The sequence below is a fragment of the Mobula birostris genome, chromosome 3, assembly GCF_030028105.1.
Source record: "Mobula birostris isolate sMobBir1 chromosome 3, sMobBir1.hap1, whole genome shotgun sequence".
Classification (NCBI taxonomy): Eukaryota; Metazoa; Chordata; class Chondrichthyes; order Myliobatiformes; family Myliobatidae; genus Mobula; species Mobula birostris.
In genome coordinates this window covers 12330031-12348371 of record NC_092372.1, presented here as the reverse complement: position 1 = coordinate 12348371, position 18341 = coordinate 12330031, and the positions used below count along the sequence as shown (strand labels likewise).

General features: G+C 41.0%; 1 protein-coding gene across 11 annotated transcripts in view; it reads left to right on the top strand.

Moving 5' to 3' along the window:
• Nucleotides 1-18341, top strand: part of LOC140194896 (transcription factor 4-like) — a 681375-nt gene that overhangs the window by 36232 nt on the left and 626802 nt on the right. The gene's annotated exons all lie outside the window — the stretch shown is intronic.

Below are 18341 nucleotides of genomic sequence, written 5' to 3'. Positions count from 1 at the left end.
CTTCATTCAGAGGGTGCTGAATTTGTGAAATTCACTGCGACACAACGGCTGTGGAAGCCAAGTTATTGGGTATATTTAAAGTGGAGGTTGATAGCTTCTTGATTAGTCAGGGTGTCAAAGGTTATGAAGAGAAGGCAGTAAATGAAGTTGAGGCAGGAAAATATATAAGCCTTGATTGAATTATGAAGCAGGGTTTGGGCTGAATGGCCTACTTCTAGCCTATGTCTTATCTTAATAAAAATTATGACTTTAACACTATGTTTCTGCCCTTGACTCATTTTTTTGACTCTCATAGATTATCACATGGATGTAGAAACATACAGTCCAACGCATCATTTCATTATCAACCAATACACACAAGGATGTGCTGGGGTCAGCCGACAAATAAAAGTGCCTGTCTCCACCTGCACAGTTCCTGTGGGGTTGAGAATTCCAAAGGTTCACAACTTGGGGAGAAGGAATTGCACCTCAGCTCCTTAAATGGATGAAATTATGCCTCCTGGTTGTAGATGTCCCTCATGGCAGTTGCCCTGTCATTTTCTTGTGGGCATTCACAGTAAAACAAAGAAATACAAAGTGCAAACTGTGCAAATACAAGGAAACAATACTGAGAACTTGAGTTGTAGAGTGTTTGAAAGTGAGTCTGTAGGTTGTGGAATCAGTTCAGTGTCGTGGTGAGTGGAGGTATCCATGATGGCTCAGGAGCCTGATGGTTGAAGGGTAAGAACTGTTGCTGAACTTGGTAAACCACCTCAACACTACCTGTAAAGCAAGAGTAGATCAAGACTATGCACAAGATCCCCAGCACTCTGCAGACCATTAGCAGGGTGTCTATTATTTTGCTCAATATTAGTTTGTGGTCTTAGTCAAAATTACAAAATTTCCTCAAGGATGCAAACTTAGTGCGCAACTCTACTCATTACACTCATGACTGTGTGGCTAAGCGCAGCACAAACACTGTGTAAATTTGTCGATGACACCACTTGTTGGTATATTTTAAATGACGGCAAGGAAGATTACAGAGTGAGGTAGACTGGCTGGTTGCAACAACAACTTGGCACTTAGCGTCAGCAAGATCAAGGAATTGAGTGGGGCCTTCAGGAAGGGGAAGTTGGGAGAACACACAGCAATTTTCATTGAGAGGTCAATGGTGGAAAAGCGAGCAGCTTCAAGTTCCTGTATGTCAGCGTTTCAGAGGATCGATCCTGGTCCCAGTGTATTGATGAGATCACAAAGAAGTGGCTATACTTCATTAAGAGTTTGAGGTGATATAGTATGTGACCAAAGGACTCTTGCAAACTTCTGTAGATGTATAGTGGAAAGTATTCTGACTGGTTACGTCACAACCTGGTACAGAGTCTCCAATGCACAGGATTGCAAGGATTGGAGTCACACGGTAGCATAGTGGACAGCATAATGCTGTTACGACGGCAGCTGTAAGATCGGTGTTTGATTCCTACTGCTGTCTGCAGGGAGTTTGTACATTCGTCCTGTGACCTTGTTGGTTTCCTCCAGGTGCTCTGGTTTCCTCCCACATCATGAAGAAGTAAGTTAGGGTCAGTAAGTTGTGGATGTGCTATGTTGGCGCCAGAAGTGTGGCGACGATTGTCGGCTGCTCCCAGCACAATCCTCACTGATCTGATTTGACATGAACAAAGTTTGAAGTAAGTTTATTATCAAAGTATGTATACAGTATACAACCCTTGAGATTTGTCACCTTCCAGGCAGCCACAAAATCAAGAAACCCAATAAAACCCATTTTTTAAGACCGTCAAGCACCCAATGTGCAGAAAAAACAGTTTGTGCAAATAGTAAAAATAAGCAATAAACAGTTCACGAAAGTGAGTTCACAGACACAAAGTCAGCAGCTGATTTAGGAGACCATTAGTTGTAGGCCAAAGTCTCAGTTCAGTACAAAGACGAGTAAACCTCGCAGACCAGCAGGCTGAACCAGCGTATCCCTCGCCTCTTGCATTTCACTGTCTGTCTCGATATACAGTACTTGTGACAAATAAAGCTAATACTAATCTTGCAGACTCACTCTGCTTCATGTATTTCGAGTAATTTTTGTCTTTGCACTATACTGTTGCTACAAAGCAAGTCTCATGATACACAAGTCCGAGTTAGTGTGTCTATTCTTCAAAAATGGCTAACCTTGCATTATCCCACATTATGCTCTATCAGCCAACTTGCCTACTAATTTTATCTTTGACCCTTCCCTCAGCTTGTTACCTCTGCACAATCAGCAAATGTGGATACCATACACTCGGTTCCCTTCATCAAAGTCATTGCACATAGATTGTGTTATATGTGCCTGGTTTTTTTTAAAATGCTAAAAACAGTTCATGTTGGATGCATTTTGGAGAGATGGGAGTGTGAACTAACATTTTTTGTTGTTCTCATTTTATTTCATTTTTAAAAAATGTATAATTTATGTTTAGTTCTATCTGGTGAGATAGGCACTTGCCTGTCCTAGCGGGCCTAGTCAGCTCCCAAGACTCCATATCAATACAGTGATGACTTGTGTACTTTAATATCGGTATCTTCTACTGAAGAAACAATGCAGGGCACGATAAGAGTAGCAGTAGGAGAAGGCATAATCAGTATGGCTTTATGAATGGGAAAACACATTTAACAAATCTGCTAGAATCTTTTTTTGAGATTTGCAATTAGAATAGGTGGCAATGTATTTGGATTTTCAGAACAGCTTTTGTGTGATGTTTTTTGAAATTGTTAAGCAAAATTAGAGTATCTTGAACAAGACAAAATCCGCAGAATCTGGAAATCCAAGCAACTGTCCTGAAGAAGGGTCTCGGCCTGAAACATCAACTGTGCTCTTTTCCATAGATGCTGCCTGGCCTGCTGAGTTCCTCCAGCATTGTGTGTGTGTTCTTTAGAGTATCTTGGATAATTTGCTGGCATGGTTTGAGGATTTGCTAATGAACCAAAAGCAGAAATAGTTGATTTCTAGGTTGGTGTGCCACGTGCACATCATTTACACTTAGTGACCACCTGTACCTAATAAAGAGGTCACTGAGTGTACGTTCATGGTCTTCTGCTGCTGTAGCCCATTTGCTTCAAAGTTCGGCGGGTTGTGCATTCAGAGATGTTCTTTTGCACACCACTGTTATGAAGTGTGTTTACGGTATTTGAGTTACTGTTGCCTTCCTGTCAGCTTGAACTAGACTGGCCTTTGACCTCGTCATTAACAAGGCATTTTCTCATATAGAACTGCCACTTACTGGATTTTTCTTTTGGTTTTTTCCGCATATTCTTTGTAAGTTCTGGAGCAGAGGTTCCAACCTGGTGTCCATGGACCCCTCAGTTATTGGTAAGGGCCCATGGCATTTAAAAAAAAAATTGTGAATTCCTGCTGTACAGACTGTTGTGTGTGAAATCCCAGCAGATTAGTAGTTTCTGAGATACTCAAATCACCCTATCTGGCACCAACAACCATTCCACCGTCAGTCACTTAGATCACATTTGTCCCCCATTCTGATATTTGGTTTGAATAACAACTGAACCTCTTGACCATGTCTGCATGCTTTTATGCATTGACTTTCTGCCACATGATTTGCTGAAAAAATATTAGCATTAAATTACCCCTTGTCAAAGTTTGAAGTACATTTATTATTAAAGTACTGTATATAGACTATATGCAACCTTGAGATTCATCTCCTTACAGGCAGCCACAACACAAAGAAACCCAACAGAGCCTATTTAAAAAGAAGTGTGCCTAACACTCAATGTGCCGAAAAAACAATAGAAGTAAATGAATAACACTGTGATCTTGTCTACGTCTGTCAAGTTGTCTCTCATCCTCTGCTACAAAGAGGAAAGCCCTGGCTTAATCATAGAAATGGATCTATTTATTGCTTTAATTTTTAAGAGATACACCATGGTAACAGACCTTTCCCCATTCAGCAAGCCCAATTACAGCCATGTAACCCTATTAACCTGTATGTCTTAGAATGTGGGAGGAAGCCAGTACACCAGCAGGAAATCGGGCCGAGTCCCTTCATTAGGACTGGTAACTTCCTATGATTTTTTTGTGTTTGTGATACTGTTACAATTGCAAAGTCTCTTCAAGGGATGCCGACCCTGAAGAAGTTTAAATCTTCCTTTCCAGTCCTGATGAAGGGTCTCAGCCTGAAGCATCGACTGTTGACTCGTTTCTATAGATACTGCCTGGCCTGCTGAGTTCCTCCAGCATTTTGCGTACATTGCTTTGGATTTCCAGCATCGGCAGATTTTCTCTGATTTGTGATATTCAGTAAGCTGTTTACCTGGGCATCCCTGGAACGTGTAATTTTTTTGCCTTTTTTAATTACCGGTGCTAGGTTGTTACTGGTGGAGGATACCGTCGTAGAAGTACAGATACAATAACAGTCCTTTCTGAGTGTAGGTTTTTATCATGCATTAATGCTTGCCATCTCAAAAAATCAGATCTCTCATTTTAGCTAATCTCTGTGCTAATTGATTATATTAACTGGCTACATGTGTTAGACTGTATCACCACTTAATTTACAAGAATGCTCAATTGAGAGGGTAGGTGTTGCAGGTGTTCATAATTAGACCATACGCAGACCTTAAACAGGACTTGAAGACAGGATCAAAATTTTTTTCCAAACTTCCCTGATCATTTACTACCTTGGCTTTGAAAAAAAAACAAGATGGAAGAACAAAACAGCTTTGTCGACTGAAGCAGCAGTTGTAAATCCAAACTAAATTTATTATTTTATCATTTATACTCAGTACAGTTAAGCTTCAATTGCTCCGCAGGCTAAAGGGCTGTTGGATATTTGCGAGCTGTTATAAAGTTAACTGCTTTCTTCCCCGTAGCAGGGTGAACCACAAGGAGATTGTTGTCTGGTCCTGCAGAATAGTTGCTAAGGGAGATTTGGAAACTTGTCATTTTTCAGAACAAAATTTATTATTGCTGGCATGTCATAATATTTGTTGTTTTGTGGCAGCTGTACAGTGCAATACATAAAATAAATTATAAATGAAAGTAAGAAATACTCAATGGCCTCTTTACTAGGGACACCTGTACACTTGCTCATAAATGAAAACTGTAGCCATTCATGTAGCATTATCTCTATGCATAAAAGCATGCAGGCAAGGTCACTAGGCTCAATTGTTGTTCAGACGAAATATCAGAATGGGGGAAGAAATGTGATCTAAGTGACTTTGACCATGGAATGATTGTTGGTGGTGCCAGACGAGGTGGTCTGAGTATTTTAGAAGCTGCTGATTTCCTGTCTTTTGAGCATTGGTTGAGTAAGTTAGCATTTTGCCTTTGGAGGGTGAAATGCAATTTGATAGAGATCTTGATAAGAGGCATAGATGGGGTGGATAACCAGAGACTTTTTTCCCAGGGTGGAAATGGCTAATAGAAGATGGCACAATTTTAAGATGTTTGAAGGAGAGTGGGGGGGGGGGAGGTGGGTGTGGTGTTAGAGGTAATGTTTTATTTTACACGGTGAGTAGTGGGGGCATGGAACACTTTCAGGAGTGATAGTAGATGCAGATAAATTAGGGAGATTTAAGAAACTCTTTAGGCGGGCATATGGATTAAAAAAAAGGTAAGAGGGCGTTGTGAGAGAAGAGACTGATTCTGGAGTAGGTTTGAAGATTGGCCAAATATCTTGGGCCAAAGGCCTGTACTGTGTTATAATGTTCTATGGTTATTGAAGTGTAAACATTACTGTGAGTTACTGTTCTTTTTAAATCAGGATTACTGCTGGTTTCATTTTAGTTTTTAAACACTTGCAGGCAAAATACTTGTGATCTATTAGGCCTTTCCCAATAATGTAACTGATTTGCTGGGAGACATATTTATATATTTTTACTTCTCTTCCTTTTAGCAAGTTTGTGAATTTGGCATGTATGGTGCAGTTGCACTGTACTTCGCTTCTGTGCACCTGCCTTTGTCAAAAGCTAGTGACAGCACACCTTAAGAGAGAGGAACCAGGTTACTTTGGTTTCCCTCCCCTCCCCTCCCCTTTTTCCAAATTTATCTCTTCTCCCCCTCCAGTTGTCTCAAGTACAGGAATTCCCTCAGTTACAAGGAATATAAAATTTACATGGCACATCACAAGAGTCTTGGGATTACTTTCATTTCCCCAATGCCATCAGACCGTAACCAACCATAGCACGTTCGTCATGGTGACTAGATTAAACCGAAAATGTGAATTGATGTAAAAATATGCTGCAAAATTGATGGGTGTGATTTTTTTAAAACTAAAAATGAAACTTTAACGTATTACATAAATCGATTGACTAAGAGCCATGCCCATGTCATTTTCTTTCACTGGCTCTCACAAGGTTTGACTTTTTTTCTTCTGTTTGAGTTGCAACATTTGTCTGATGTACCAGTAATGTCCATCTGTTTGAGGCTATTGTAGAGCACGACTTTAGAGTTGAACCACATCTACTGGCAGCTTGTACCACACCTGCGCCACCCTGTGAGTGAAGAGGTTTCCCTTAAACATTTGTTTCAATCTGACAGTCTGGTAACACCCGTGGATGAGGTTAAATCGGTTGATAATTCTCGATCTTTATGAAGTCTCAATAACCTTTACACCCTCACCTTTGAGCTGGAAGGTTCAGCATTCAAGTCCCCATTCCAGCGACCACATGCACCTGAGAGGGGAAGAAGATTTAAAAGTGATGCACAAGAATATGACCCAGATGTGGCGGTTATGTTCTGTGTTTTTGCTCATTCTTTCTCCTTGCCGTTTGTGCGATTTGCTTTTTGCATGTGGGGGGGGGGGTGGTGGGTTTGATCCTTTTCTTTCTCTGCATGGGTTCCATGGATTTCTTTGTTTCGTGTCTGGGCAAAGGCGAATCTCAGGGTTGTATACTGCATATCAACTTTGATAAATATATTTTGAACTTTATGTTTTGTAACTTCAAAACATTAAATTAATTTGAAGGACGACACAGGAGCCTGAAATGTGAGTCCAACTTTGTGTTCACATTAAGCAAACACAGTTGTGTGATGTATGCAATTCACATATTTTTACAGATAACAATAATGAATTATTTAAATGAAGAGGGCTTAAGCAATATATTTACAAAAACACTAAAATATTAAATATATAGAACAGTAGCAATCATAGAAAATTGATTCCATTGGCAGATTTTGTAAGGGCAGTAGGTGGGAAATGGGGAAAGGGGAATGGACTGGTGGGGGGGGAGATTTTGCTACAATAAGTGGAGAAAGGGGAATGGACTGGGGGTTTGCTGCAGTAGGTGGGGAAAGGGGAATGGACCGGGGAGTTTGCTGCAATAGGAGACACCATAGAGTCGATGGGCTTATAAGTTCCATGCCATAACAGTTCTATGATTTTAAGCCCCATTAAAGTGTGGTTTAGCAGATAAGTTTCCTAAACTGAGGCTTAACTGCTATTTCAACTGGATGTAAGTAAATGATGCAGTGAGATAATTTGACTCGTGGGGGAATTTTCACCCATTGTTCAGTGATATTTATTCTTCAATATCTTTAGAAAGGAGATTAGCTAATCAGCATCATGTTGCCTGTGTCTAGCAGTTGTTGTGCATCAAAATCAGGTTTATTATCACTTGCATGGCAGGAAATTTATTGTTTTATGGCAGCAGTACAGTGCAAAGACATAACCTATAAATTAGAAAGATGGTGCACAAAAAGGTAATAATGAAGTACTATTCAGTGACAGGCATTTACATGAGTTCATTGTGAATTACAATAAGAAATATATTTTAAAAATTTGAATTAAGTAATGCAAAAAGAGAGCAAAAATAAAAGAAGAATCTGAGGTAATGTTCATGGGTTCAATGTCCATTCAGAAATCTGATAGCGGAGGGGAAGAAGCTGTTCCTGAATTGTTGAATTTGGGTCTTCAGACTTCTGTAACCTCCACTCTGATGGTAGTGATAAGTAGAGGGCATGTCCTGGGTGGTGAGAGCCCTTCTTGCTGGATTCCGCAATCTCGAGGCATCACCTTTTGATGTCCTCGAAAGTGGGGAGGATCTTGCGTGTGATGGAGCTGGCTGAGGCCTATTATGATCCTGCGCATTGGGGACTCCATACAGCCATGGATACAACCACCCTACACCCTTAGAAGTTTGCTGGTGAACTTCAAATGCCCTTGAATGTTGACTTGACCATCTTAATTTTGTACGAAGGCTTATATTTTGATGGAGCTATATTTTTTAGATATGAGATTCTGCAGATGCTATAAATCCAGAGAACCGTTGGAGGAATTTGGCAGGTCAGGCAGCATCTTTAGAGAGGAATAAACAGTTGACATTTCAAGCTGAGACCCTTCAGCAGGACTCCTAAAGGATTTCAGTCCGCAGCAACAGCTCCTCATAGCTGCTACCTGACTTGCTGCGTTTTGTGTGTGAGCCTATTTTTTTTTTTGTTTCCAACTGGTTCTAGTTTAACAGTCTGAACGATATCGATCTATGATTAGGCAGATCACAAACAAGGGAAAATTTGCAGATGCTGGAAATCCAAATGGCGCACACAAAATGCTGGGGAAACTCAGCAGGCCAGGCAGCATCTATGATTAAGGTGTTGTTTCCATTCAGCATTCACAAGTTCCACTAACACCCCAGGTTAAGTCTATACAGGGTCTTAAATCCCTGAAAATAAAATTGTCAAAAGGCATCTAGACTTGATAAATGATACTCCGTTCAGAGGGAAATGATTAAAAGTGTGAGGTATTTTGGGAATGAAGTTCCAGATAGAAAAGTCTGAGTGACCTTGAAAGTTGAAAGTAAATGTCACCATATCCAACCTTGATATTCATTTTCTTACAGGCATTCCCAGTAAATACAAAGAAACACAATGGAATCAATGAAAAACTGCACACAAAGTTGGATTAACAACCAATGTGCAAAAGATAACAAATTGTGCAAATACAAAAAGAAAATAAATATCAGGATGAAGAGTCCTTGAAAGTGAGGCCATGAGTTGTGGGAACAATTCACTGATGGGGCAAGTGAAGTGGAATGAGTTTATCCCCACTGGTTCAAGAGTATGATGGTTAAAGGATAATAACTATTCCTCAACCTGGTATTGTCAGTCCTGCTAGGGTCCTGTACCACCTTCCTGATGGCAGCAGTGGGATAAGAGGCATAGCCTGGGTAGTGGGGGTCCTTAATGATGGATTCTGCTTTCCTGCGACAGTGCTCCTTGTAGATGTGCTCAATGGTGGGGTAGGCTTTATCAGCGATGGACTGGACTTTAACCACTACTTTTGTAGATCAGTCTGGGGATGGAGGGTGTGAGAACAATACTTTTGGGGAGAAAGAGTCATGAAAGTGTGTAACAGCAGACGTAATGGCCATGAAAGGACACCCAGCTCCTTTATTCCTCAGAAGGCTGAGGAAATTTGGCGTGTTCCCAGTGACCTATGCCATTTTTACAGATGAACCATGGAAGGCATCCGTTCTAGCGTGGTATAGTGGCTGCTCTGCCCAGGACCCCCCAAGAAATAGCAGAGAGTTGTGCAAAGAGCTCAGTCCATCACAAAAAACCAGCCTGCCCTCTGGACTCTGTCTGTACTTTCCGATGTCTTGGGGGAAAAGCAGCACACACAAATTTACGGAGAAACTCTGCAAGTCAGGCAGGGGAATAAACTGTTGATGTTTCAGGCCAAGACCCTTTATCAGGAATGGAAGGGAAGGGGGGCAGAAGCCAAAGTAAGAAGACAAAGGGGAATAAAATGCCTCTTTCATTTACCTGCTTCCAGCTTCTTACTTCATACACCCTCCCTTACCTGGTATCACCTACCACCTGCCAGCTTGTGATCCTTCCCCTACCCCCCCACCACCTTTTTCTGACTTCTGTCTCCTTCCTTTCCAGTCCTGATGAAGTGTCTCGGCCCAGTAATGTTGACTGTTTTTGCCCCTCTATAGATGTTGCCTCATCTGCTGAGTTCCTCCAGTGTTTTATATGTTATACTGTTATATGTTTACATTTACTAGAATGTTACCTGGGTCTCGTCACCTAAGTTACAGAGAAACGTTGAACAAGTTGGGTCTTTATTCTTTGGAACGTAGAACGTCGGGGGAGGACTTGATAGAGGTATTTAAAATTATGAGGGTGATAGATAGAGTGGACATGGATAGGCTTTTTCCATTGAGAGTGGAGGAGATTCAAACAAGAGGACATGAGTTGAGAGTTAAAGGGCAAAAGTTTAGGGGTAACATGAGGGGGAACTTCTTTACTCAGAGAGTGGTAGCTGTGTGGAACGATCTTCCAGCAGAAGTGGTTGAGGCAGGTTCGACGTTGTCATTTAATGTTAAATTGGAAAGGAATGTAGGGTTACGGGCTGAGTGCAGGTCGGTGGGACCAGGTGAGAGTAAAAGTTCAGCACGGTCAAGAAGGACCGAGATGGCCTGTTTCCGTGCTGTAATTGTTTTATGGTTATATGGTTATGCTATAACTAGCAATCTTCCTGTGCCACAGTGTATAACTTAAGTAATGTTTCTGTTAAAGTTCTTGGGAATATTGTTGTTTGAATGTTCTTCCAGCTGCCTGAAATAGAGGTTGAGGCCAGAACATTAGCACTTAAAATATAACTGCATGGATAGGAGAGGTTTGGACAGCTATGGCCAAATGCAGGCAGATTCCATGGCAACACAGTGGGCATGGGAGAGTTGGACCAAAGGACCTGTTTCAGTGCTGTATGACTGTTAGCTGGACACCGGACATGGCAGGGCGGTGTAGTGGTTAGCACTATGCTTTCCAGTACAGGTGACACGAGTTCAGTTCCTGCTGATGCCTGTGAGGGGTTTGTATGTTCTACATGAGACCGCGTGGGTTTCCTCCGGGAGCTCCTGCTTCCTCCCACATCCAGAAGGCCTACGAGTTGGTAGGTTAATAGGTAATTGTTAATTGTCCCGTGATTAGTCTCAGATTAAATTGGGGAATTGCGTGGCGACGCAGCTCAAAGTGCCAGAAGGGCTTATTCTGCGCTGTATCTCAATAAATAAATAAATTTACAGAGCCAAGTTCACCTGGGGTTGCCATGTGATTTCCCAGGTGAATTTAGGATTTGGGGTTTCCTCGTGGTCTCTACATATTACTCTTAGAAACCATAGAAACTACAGCACAGAAGCAGGCCTTTTGGCCCTTCTTGGCTGTGCCGAACCATTTTCTGCCTAGTCCCACTGACCTGCACACGGACCATATCCCTCCATACACCTCCCATCCATGTATCTGTCCAATTTATTCTTAAATGTTAAAAAAGAACCCGCATTTACCACCTCATCTGGCAGCTCATTCCATACTCCCACCACTCTGTGTGAAGAAGCCCCCACTAATGTTCCCTTTAAACTTTTCCCCCTCACCCTTAACCCATGGCCTCTGTTTTTTTTCTCCCCTTGCCTCAGTGGAAAAAGCCTGCTTGCATTCACTCTATCTATACCCATCATAATTTTATATACCTCTATCAAATCTCCCCTCATTCTTCTACGCTCCAGGGAATAAAGTCCTAACCTAGTCAACCTTTCTCTGTAACTGAGTTTCTCAAGTCCTGGCAACATCCTTGTAAACCTTCTCTGCACCCTTTCAACCTTATTTATATCCTTCCTGCAACTTGTTGACCAAAACTGAACACAATACTCGAGATTCGGCCTCACCAATGCCTTATACAACCTCATCATAACATTCCAGCTCTTATACTCAATACTTTGATTAATAAAGGCCAATGTACCAAAAGCTCTCTTTACGACCCTATCTACCTGTGACACCACTTTTAGGGAATTTTGTATCTGCATTCCCAGATCCCTCTGTTCCACTGCACTCCTCAGTGCCTTACCATTAACCCTGTATGTTCTACCTTGGTTTGTCCTTCCAACGTGCAATACCTCACACTTGTCAGTATTAAACTCCATCTGCCATTTTTCAGCCCATTTTTCCAGTTGGTCCAAGTCCCTCTGCAGGCTCTGAAAACCTTCCTCACTGTTTACTACACCTCCAATATCTTTGTATCATCAGCAAACTTGCTGATCCAATTTACCACATTATCATCCAGATCATTGATATAGATGACAAATAACAATGGACCCAACACTGATCCCTGTGGCACACCCCTAGTCACAGGCCTCCACTCAGAGAAGCAATTCTCTACCACCACTCTTTGGCTTCTTCCATCGAGCCAATGTCTAATCCAATTTACCACCTCTCCATGTGTACCTAGCAACTGAATTTTTCTAACTAACCTCCCATGCGGGACCTTGTCAAAGGCCTTCTTCAGATCTGGAAGGGAAATGTCGCAGACCTGAAGCCGTCAGAATGTTCAGAAAGATTTAGGAATAATAAAACAAAACTCTCAGACTGAAATAACAAACATAAGTTATTAAAGATCTTGAAAAAATATTAATTTAAGAAGAATAATTTTAGTGTATCCTTTGCTTTTCTATCCATACGCTTGTTATTCACCTCAAAACAAAATGGGATCTCAGGTGTTATTCGCATGTTTTCCATTCCAAGTTTGGCCATTCATCCCACATTTGGACTTTGGGAATGCATTTTTGGAAGGCCTAGACTTCCGATTCACTACTAACATTTAACAGGACGATTTGGAGCATATTTTTATTTGACTCCTGTTCTTAACCTCACTTTTCGGCTCCCGCCAAGTCTTCTCTATTCAATATTGACTGGAGTTGTGGAGTAATTCAATTGCCCCATTTGTGGTTAGTGCAAACATTGAATAGTTGCAGTGTGCTAGTCCACTGCTCTACTGTCTCTCCACTCAAGACTGTGAGGTTGGGTACAGCTCAAACAGCATGTATAAATATGCCAATGACATGACTGTTGTTGGTAGAATCTCAAATGGAGAAAGGGAGACATACAGGAGTGAGATAGATCAGCTGGTTGACTGGTGGTCCAGCCTAGTGAGCCCCCTGCTGCTTAGCTCTGTTAGCCTAATTCCAATTGCACCCATGTAACCAACTAACACACTAACTTGTACATCTTTTGAATGTGGGAGGAAACTGGAGCATCTGGGGAAACTCGTACGATCATAGGGAGAACATACAGACTCCTTAAAGACAGCGGCTGAACTGATCCTGGGTCACTGGCACTATGAAGCATTCTGCTAACCACTGTGCACCGTGCTGCCTGTCTGTCTAGCAATGAAATGTCAACAAAAGCATTGAATTTTTTTCCCACAATAAGTAATTATTTTTTCAAACAAAATCTTGAGATAATGATTATCTTTTGTGGAATCTATATTAGTAGAATCAATAAAGATGAGAAGGTCTGCAGATGCTGGAAATCCAGAGCAACACAGATAAAATGCTGGAGGAACTCAGCAGGTCAGACAGCAGCTATGGAAATGAATAGATAATTGATGACTCAGGCCGAGACCCTTCTTCAGGACTGAGAAGGAAGGGAGCAGATGCTAGATTAAAAAGGTGGGGGGGGGGTGGAGAGGGGAAAGAGTCCAGCTGGAAGATGATAGGTGCAGCCAGGTGGGTGGGAAAGGTCAAGGGCTAGAGAAGATGAAATCTGATAAGAGACAAGAATGGACCACAGGAGAAATGCAAGGAGGAGTGACTGGAATTAATGTTGAAGGACAATCCAGGACTAACTGTATTGTGTCCTGGCTCTTGGAGAAACTGGCAGAAAGTATTAGCATTTGCAAAGCGTATGACCAGATTTCGCAGGATTATTTTATTGTGTCACGAAAGTGGAATTACAATGTAGCTGTTCTTTATTTATAATAGCATTTATTTATTCATTCTGTTCTTTATTTATTCTGTTCAACTAAGTTATGATGCAATGAGGACTTTTTTTGGACATTATTAAGATTTGAAGATCAAATATATATGTTGATGTAAGGACAAACAAAGATTAACAAGGCCTGCGTCACTGTCATACTTAATCTCTCATACTTTGGAACAGAATTCCTGTTGCAAAATTGATTTAAATCTCAAACAATCTCTGATTTAAACAATATCACATCTAAATTAAAGTGTAGCATGGTCTGAATGGAATTCCGAGAACAGGATATTCATAAGACCATAAGACACAGGAGCAGGATTACACAGTTTGGTCCATCAATTCGGCTCCACTATTCCATCACGGCTGATTTATTATCCCTCTCAACCCCATTCACCTGCCTTCTCTCCATAACCTTTGACACCCTGACCAATCAAGAGCCTATTAACCTCTGCTTTAAATATACCCAATGACTTGGCCTCCACAGCTCTCCGTAGCAATGAATTAAATGGATTAATCACCCTCTGGCAAATAATATTGCTCCTCATCTCTGTTCCAAAAAGGTATCCTTCTATTCTGTGGCTGTGCCCTCTGGAAACGTGACCCTCCAACAACAGGAAACCACCTCTCCATGTCCACTCTATCTAGACCTTTCAATATTTGATATGTTTCAGTGAGATCCCCTCATTCTTCTAAACTTCAGCAAGTACAGGCCCAGAGCCATCAAACCCTACTCATATGTTAACCCTTTTATTCCAATGATGATTCTCGTGAGCCTCCTCTGGACCCTCTCCAATGCCAGCCCATCCTATCTTAGATATGGGGCCCAAATACTCCAAGAGCAGGCTGACCCATGCCTTGTAAAGCCTTAGCTGAAAGTCCCCTCATTCCTGTGAAGTCACATAAAAGTTATTCCATGCATATTGGAAACTAACTTCCAAAGTTGAAGTGCTCAAACAGATTAGATTTACTTGTACCGATGGAAACAGGTCATCTGGTTACATTTGGAGCTTTATTAAATTTCACGGCACATACCAATGATAATAAACCTGATTCTTATTCTGATTATCACTGTTCATTCATTTAGAATAAAACCATCTTAGAAACTAATTTTTAAATTGGTGTAAAACTATCTTTAATAAAATTATTGTTAGCAAACACAAACACGAGAAAATTTGCAGATGCGGGAAATCCAAAGCAACACTCACAAGATGCAGGAGGAACTCAGAAAGTTTGGCAGCATCTAAGGAAAAGGGTAAACAGTCAATGTTTTGGGCCAAGATTCATCAGGACTGGATTCTGATGACAAGAAATGTCGATTGTTTATTCATTTCCATAGACACTGCTCGACCTGTTGAGTTCCTTCCTGCATTTTGTGTGTGTTGCTTATTTTTAGCAATGATTGTCATTTGAACATATAAAATCAAAACTGACTTCAGAATCAGGTTTAATATTGTCAGCGTATGTCTTGAAATTTGTTATACGGCAGCAGTACATTGCAATACACGATAAAATACTGTAAATTATAGTAAAAAATATATCTATTACATAGTTGAATTAAATAAATGGTGCAAAAATATAGTGTAGTAGTGTTCATAGGTTCAATGTCTTCCATGTATTAGAGACAGCCATGTTAAGAAAATTAGTTTCCTGCAGTTGATCACACATTGTGGGGGGTGGAATTGAGTACGTTAATGTTTTCATCAGTCGTTTCCAGTTCAAGTTTATTGTCATCTGACTGTACACACAGTGCCTATAAAAAGTATTCATCTCCCCCCCAGCCCTTGGAAGTTTTCATGTTTTATTGTTTTACAACAATGAATCACAGTGGATTTTATTTGGCTTTTTTTTTGACACTGCTCAACAGGAAAAGACTCTCATGTCAAAGTGCAAGCAGATCTCTACAAAGTGATCTAAATTCATTACAAATATAAAACACAAAATAATTGATTGCATAAGCATTCACCCCCTTCAAGTCAGTATTTAGTAGATGCACCTTTGGCAGCAATTACAGCCTTGAGTCCATGTCCATCAGCTTTGTACATGTGGTCACTGTAATTTTTCTCCATTCTTCTTTACAAAACTGCTCAAGTTCTGTCAGATTGCGTGGGGATCATGAGTGAAAAGCCCTTTTCAAGTCCAGCCACAAATTCTCAATTGGATTGAGGTCTGGATTCTTGACTTGGCCACTCCAGGACATTAACTTTGTTGTTTTTAAGCCATTGCTGTGTAGCTTTGGCTTTATGCTTGAGGTCATTGTCTTAATGGAAAACAAATCTTCTCCGAAGTCACAGTTCTCTTGTAGACTGCATCAAGTTTTCCTCCAGGATTTCCCTGCATTTTGCTGCATTTATTTTACCCTCTACCTTCACAAGTGTTCCGGTGAAGCATCCCCACAGCATGAAGCAGCCACCACCATGCTTCATGGTAGGGAGGATGCTGAGAGAGCCTTCAGATGGCAATGGATCAAGGGTGTGACCTGTGGACCAATGTGGCTGGGACATAAGCCGGGGCTGACCATCCCTAGCTGGGTCACCTGGGTGAGGATGTCTGATGTTGAAAGCTCTGAACACATGACCACCTCAGGTGACAACGCTGATAATGTGTCCCAGCGCATCCTAGGATGTATCTCAGCAGCATTAGGGGTCAGGGTTAGTTGAATTGTGGGCATCCATGTTGGCGCTGGCCGGAAGCCTGGTGACACTTGCGTGATTGTGCCCTCAGCACAATCCTCGCTGATTTGATTTGCTGCAAGTGATGCATTTCACCGCATGCTTCAATTTCATGTGACAAGTAACGCTGCATCACCTTCTGCTGTGGGGTGGGGCTGGGGGAGGGGTGCTACTGCACAGGGTCGAATTAAGTTACAGAAAGTTGTAAAATTAGTCAGCTCCATCATGGGTACTAGGCTCCATAATATTCAAGATACCTTTAATGAGTGGTGCTTCAAAAAAGTGCTGTCCACCTTTAAGGACCCTCACCTCCCAAGACATGACCTCTTCTCATTGTCACCATCAGAGAAGAGGTGCAGGAGCCTGAAGGCACACACAATGATTCAGGAACAGCTTCTTCTCTTCTGCCGTCAGATTTCTGAATGAACATTGAACCCATGAACACTACCTCACTACTTTTTTATTTCTGTTTTTGCACTACTTATTTAATGTAACTATTTCATCTACATGTGTTGCTGACAAGTTAACAGATTTCATGCCGGTGATATTAAACCTGATTCTGATTGAAATCTTTCCCTTCATTTTTGTGTAATGAAAAGAATCCAACAGTTCAGCGTTGCTTTTTAAGGGTATTTCAATTTGAGAGGTTATTTTAAAGCTTAATTTATGAACGCTGGAGGATTAATGATTGCTTTCCTCTGCTTGAAAGCATCTATGTTACTTATTTTGCCTGTGAACGTCAAAAGAGTTTTACATACAGTACATCCAGCTTCCTAAACAGCCAGCGAACACTCTTGATGAAATTGTAATAGCTGAAATGTTTAAAGGTTAAATTTACAAGATGATAGCAGCAGACAGCTATTAAGCTATAATTACTTTCTACTGCTGCTAGTCAGTGACATTTGATCCGATTAATTTAACATAACAGGGACTTGAAGAGCTGATTCTACTTTCAGATTGTGTGTGTTTTTTTGTTGTTGAGACTAGTCTTGCTGCATAAAATTAAGTTTGATTTGTATTTTGTTCCCTTCAGAAGAACATTTGCACTTCAGACTAATATTAAAGCTCTCTATTAGTTAATTTATCCAGGAAGACATTGATACTTTGCAAACTTTGTTTTATTGCTGAGATATTTCAAAAATTAAAGTTCTGGAGATGCAGTTTGGCTCCCTGGCAATACTTGTAATTTTTACCTAAGATTAATCAACTCTACAGGGCTTAATATATGTCTGATTTCAGAAGGTAGAAATGTGCAGAAATAGATGTACATCCTTCCCGCGCTCCTAGTTTTCTTGTCGTTCCTCTCCACAGCCTGTGGCACGTCAGGTGGTAACCTTGCCATTTCTTTGGCAATTGTTTTTTACGAGTCTGAATTACTAGCTCGACACTCGATCCAGCACAGATGGAAAGCGTGCAAGAATCTGGCCAGATTCAAACCAGGGACTACTCACCTTCAAGTCTGATGTGGATGCCACTACACCACCAACAGCCAATTCACTTATGTAATTGGTTATCAATTTAATATAAGACCATAACATAAGAGAAGAATTAGGCCATTTGGCCCATTGATTCTGCTATTCCATCGTAGCTGATATATTATTCCCCTTGACTCCATTCACCACGACAGTACCCCATTACATTGTATTATGTATATAAACAACAGTCTATGCTAAGAGTTCTAAATTCTGACCTCTCCATGTGAAGCATATTTTACTACCATCTCATTAATCGTTGTTTGTGATCACCTTTTGTATACAATAAAGTGACCACTGAGTGTATGTTTGCGGTCTCCTGTAGCCCATCCACTTCAAAGTACGACGTGTTGTGCATTCAGAGATGCTCTTCTGCACACTACTGTTGTAACGTAAGTTATCTGAGTTACTGTCATCTTCCTGTCAGCTTGAATCAGTCTCGCCATTTTCCTTTGATGTCTCTCCTTAACAAAG